Source organism: Hyperoodon ampullatus (genome assembly GCF_949752795.1).
Source record: "Hyperoodon ampullatus genome assembly, chromosome: 5".
Taxonomy (NCBI): Eukaryota; Metazoa; Chordata; class Mammalia; order Artiodactyla; family Ziphiidae; genus Hyperoodon; species Hyperoodon ampullatus.
Window position 1 is genome coordinate 1,879,580 of NC_136918.1, and position 4,939 is coordinate 1,884,518.

Consider the following 4,939-nt stretch of genomic DNA (forward strand, 5'->3'; position numbering starts at 1 on the left):
TGATGGCTCAGTGAATCATGGTATGTCCACAGTGTGGAAAATCACGTAAAAATCATTACTGTGAAGACTATTTAGCAACATTACAAATGTTCATGATACAATGCTAGGTGAATAAAAGAAGAGATTCATGCAGAAAAGACTACAAAGGGATTAAAAAAAATAACAGTTGCTCCAGTGGTGTGATTATGGACATCATTCTTTTTTTAAAATTTATTTATTTATGTATTTATTTTTGGCTGCGTTGGGTCTTCGTTGCTGTGTGCGGGCTTTCTCTAGTTTCGGCGAGTGGGGGCTACTCTTCATTGTGGTGCGTGGGTTTCTCATTGCCGTGGCTTCTCTTGTTGCAGAGCATGGGCTCTAGGCACGTGGGCTTCAGTAGTTGTGGCACGCAGGCTCAGTTGTTGTGGCTCGCGGGCTCTAGAGCACAGGCACAGTAGTTGTGGCGCACGGACTTAGTTGCTCCATGGCATGTGGGATCTTCCTGGACCAGGGCTCGAACCTGTGTCTCCTGCCCTGGCAGGCGGATTCGGATTCTTAACCACTGTGTCTCCAGGGAAGTCCCAGGACATTATTCTTTTAAAAGAAAGCAGTGGCTTTAATGTCAGACGGATCTGGATTATTTGCTTAATTATACAGTTATTTCTCATTAGAAGCAACATTGGCAAGTAGCTTAACGTCTCTGAGATTGGTTCCTCATCTGTGAAAGGTGCACAATAATTCCTGCCTTACAAGATTCCTGGGAAGATAAATCAGATGATGCGTCTCCTCTCTTCTTGCCTTCTTTCCTCCTCCTCCTCCTTCTCTCCCTCCCCCTGCATATTTTTCACTAACACAGCACCATGCAGTTACCCACAAAGGATTCCACCACCGAGGCATCCTGAGGTCTGCCTAACTCTCTGTCTGTCTCAGGGAAGCGCATTTGCCTTTTTGGACTCCAAGCAGAGCTGGAGCCCACATGCTCAGGGGAGGAGGGCCACTAATGACAAGAGTCTGGGCCCCCAGGGGCTGGGGAGGCCTGTTTTTTTGTTTTGTTTTGTTTTGTTTTGTTTTTGCGGTACGCGGGCCTCTCACCGCTGTGGCCTCTCCCGTTGCGGAGCACAGGCTCCGGACGCGCAGGCTCAGCGGCCATGGCTCACGGGCCCAGCCGCTCCGCGGCATGTGGGATCTTCCCGGACCGGGGCACGAACCCGTGTCCCCTGCATCGGCAGGCGGACTCTCAACCACTGCTCCACCAGGGAAGCCCCCCTGTTTTGTTTTAAATTTAATTTTTATTTTATATTATAGTTGATTTACAGTGTTGTGTTAGTTTCAGGTGTACAGCAAAGTGATTCAGTTATACATATACACATATCCATTCTTTTTCAGATTCTTTTCCCATAGATAGTTTATCACAGAATATTGAGTAGAGTTCCCTGTGCTATACAGTAGGTCCTTGGTGACTATCTATTTTATATATAGTCGTGTGTATATGTTAATCCCAAACTCCTAGTTTATCCCTCCCCCACCCCTTTTCCCCTTTGGTAACCGTAAGTGTGTTTTCGAAGTCTGTGAGTCTGTTTATATTTTGTAAATAAGTTCATTGGTATCCTTTTTTTAGATTCCACATATAAGTGATATTATATGATATTTGCCTTTCTCTATCTGACTTCCTTCACTTAGTATGATAGTCTCTAGGTCCATCCATGTTGCTGCAAATGGCAGTATTTGGGGAGGTCTATTTTGTCTTTGCTTTCAGAGCTGCAACCGTGGTGCCCATCTCCAGCCCCCACTCAAAGTCACAAATGCCATAAAGGTTGAAGCAGGGGTTTGGGATGCGGCCCGGCTGACACCACACAGCAGACCCTTCTCCCCTCCCTGCTGGTGGGCTCTAGCAGGATCCGTGATTCCCAAGGCAGGAGGGCAGAGAAGTGATTTCCAGTGGCAAGTGGACATACACGTTTCATTTCAAGAGTGTAGGATTTACGTAGATGTTCGGAAAAAGTGAAGCAGTAGCTATAATGGTACAACAGACCGAAAACTGAACTAACATAAAGGGAAACGTTATGTAAATAATGACTGGGGTTGTGCCTGGATATGTCAAACACCAAGAAGGAGCAGGGGGATGACTGAATCTTGGGGGCCACTGCCCTGACTTCTTTTTTTTTTAAATTAATTAATTAATTAATTAATTTTTGGCTGTGTTGGGTCTTTGTTGCTGCACGAGGGCTCTTCTCCAGTTGCAGTGAGAGGGGGCTACTCCTCGCTGCGGTGCGCGGGCTGCTCATTGCGGTGGCTTCTCTTGTTGGGGAGCACGGACTCCAGGCACGAGGGCTTCAGTAGTTGTGGCTCGCGGGCTCTAGAGCACAGGCTCAGCAGTTGTGGCTCACAGGCTTAGCTGCACTGAGGCATGTGGGATCTTCCTGGACCAAGGCTCGAACCCGTGTCCCCTGCATTGGCAGGTGGATTCTCAACCACTGCGGCACCAGGGAAGCCCTGCCTAACCTCTTGCATCCATCCTCTAACTCTGACCCAGCCTCGTCTCTTCCAGTGTCTGTCCTGCCCCCCTCCCACTAAGGCCAGAGGTCTTCCTAAAAAGAAACCTTCACTACAAGGTAGTGCCCTTAGGGAGAGGAGACATCTGGACTTCTCCTTGGCAAGGCCTCCAAGATCTCCTAGGATGGGCCTCTGCCCATCTCGCTAGATTCTCTGTCACCCTTGTCCTTTTCCCACTTTAGATTCCTATGTGGTGGACTTCCAAACCCAGCTTGCTCACGGCGCCTCTGAGTCTTGGGATATGCTGACTCCTCTACCTGTGATGTCCTTTTCCCCTCGTCTGTCTTAAGGACTCCTATTCAACCTTCAAAGCCTTTGCAAGGGTCTCTTTCCTCTGTGAAACTGTCTTGATCTCTTTGCAAAGGGTTAAGCCCACTTCCCCCTCTACCTTTTCTTTTTATATGTAAATTTATTTATTTATCCTTGGCTGTGTTGGGTCTTTGTTGCTGTGTGCTGGCTTTCTCTAGTTGCGATGAGTGGGGGCTACTCTTCATTGCGGTGAGCAGGCTTCTCATTGCAGTGGCCTCTCTTGTTGCGGAGCACGGGCTCTAGGCACACAGGCTTCAGTAGTTGTGGCACATGGGCTCCGTAGTTGTGGCACACGGGCTTAGCTGCTCCGCGGTATGTTGGATCTTCCCGGGCTCGAACCCGTGTCCCCTGCGTTGGCAGGCAGACTCTTAACTGCTGCACTACCAGAGAAGCCCCTCCCCCTCTGTCTTGAACACCATTTTATCACATGGAGCCCAAAGCTGCTGTTTCCTTGACTGTCTCCTTGGAAAGGTGGTCTCTGTGGGCCCTGAAGGTTTAGTTCAAAGTTACTGTACTGGGACTTTGTACGGTAGCTGGTATATGGCAGGCACTCAAATACTAGAAAACATACAATAATTATAGCTACTGTTTGTGAAGTGCTCTCCGTGTATTATCTCCCTGAACCCACACAGCCGCCTTTAGAGAAAGAAACCACTGACGCACCCATGTGAGACGTGAGGCTGAGAGATGGAGCGCATTTACTGCAGCGCTGATAGGTGGAGGGGCAGGACCGAAGCCAGGCCGCCTGACTTTTGGGCTGGGCCCTCGGCCCACTGCTCTCTGCTCTTCTGCGCTCAGAGCTGCCCCTTGGTGGCGTGCACCAGGCGGGCCTCTGGCCCCAGTCGGTTCACAGGACTCCTTCCGGCCACCAGGTGTGGCCACTGCCCCAGGCTGGAGCGCACAGGCTCCTGGGGCTGCTCTATAAAGGGCACAAGGCTCAGGGTGGAAAAGCAAGAGGAAGGAGAAAATAGAGTTGAGTCAGATGCCTTGTGGAATTTCTGGCCTTTTTTGAATTCTGGGAAGAGAAAAAATGGCCGTACTTATTCCAAGTATGTCAAGAGAATAAGGGGCTCCCTACTGTTTACATGAAAAAATCTCTGGCAGCCAACACCTGCAAGCAAGAGGCTGGGAATCTGTGAGACCCAGACGCCCTGAGCTGGGGCCCCAGGCCCCCAGGGAGGCAGCTGGCCAAGAAGAAAGAAGCATGAAGGGAAAGGGGCGGACAGGACCGTCCTCGCAGCCCCAGCATTTCCTGCAGGAAGAATGTGGTCCCCGTCCCTGGAATGTGGGTGGCCCCTCCTGTGTGGAAGGGGAAGTGAACGGCCACCTCCCTCCAAGCCCGCACTGCCGGCTGGGCGCCCCTGCTCTTGCAGGCACTGGGCTGTCTAGTCCAGCCTCATTCCTCAGCAGCCCTCTCCTCGGAGGAGAGGCCCCGCGCCCAGAGCTCTGCAGAAATACATTAAGAACAATTAATTAGCTATCTTCATGCACGTGTACGTGCATGAATTCAATCAACAAACATTTATTCCTTCATTCAATATGTGACCTGGGGCTGGAACTGCTCTCATGTCCTGAGGAGCTGGAGGCATCTGGGAAGGTCTAGACCGCAGTTTCTCCCTTGGGGGTGGGTTTGCTTGAGAATCACATACACGTGCTGGGCCCCACCCAATCTAGGAATCAAGACTTTTGGGGAAGGGTCTGGGACCAGGCCTGAGGAATTTGAAAAACTCCCCAAGTGATATGGATGGGAATCTCTGGTTCAGACACAATGACCAGATTGGAAACATTTTTGTTCAGAGCTATCTCCACAGTCCTGTCTCCCTGGGATGGTGGAGGCGTGATCTCCATCTTGGATTCATTCATTCATTCATTCGTTCCACCGGTATTTAGTATTTATTGAATTCTAGGCATGGGGTTGCAGACTGACCCTGGCCTCCCGGGGCTTTCACAGGTGTGAGGGCCCATCACGCCACCCCCCTCCTCTGCAGAGCTCCCACTTCATTCTCACAAAAGCCAAAGTCCTCACCGGGCCCCATGCGGTCTCTTCCCTGGTACCTCTCCCACCGCCATAGCCCCTGCTCAGGCCTTTGCTCTAGCT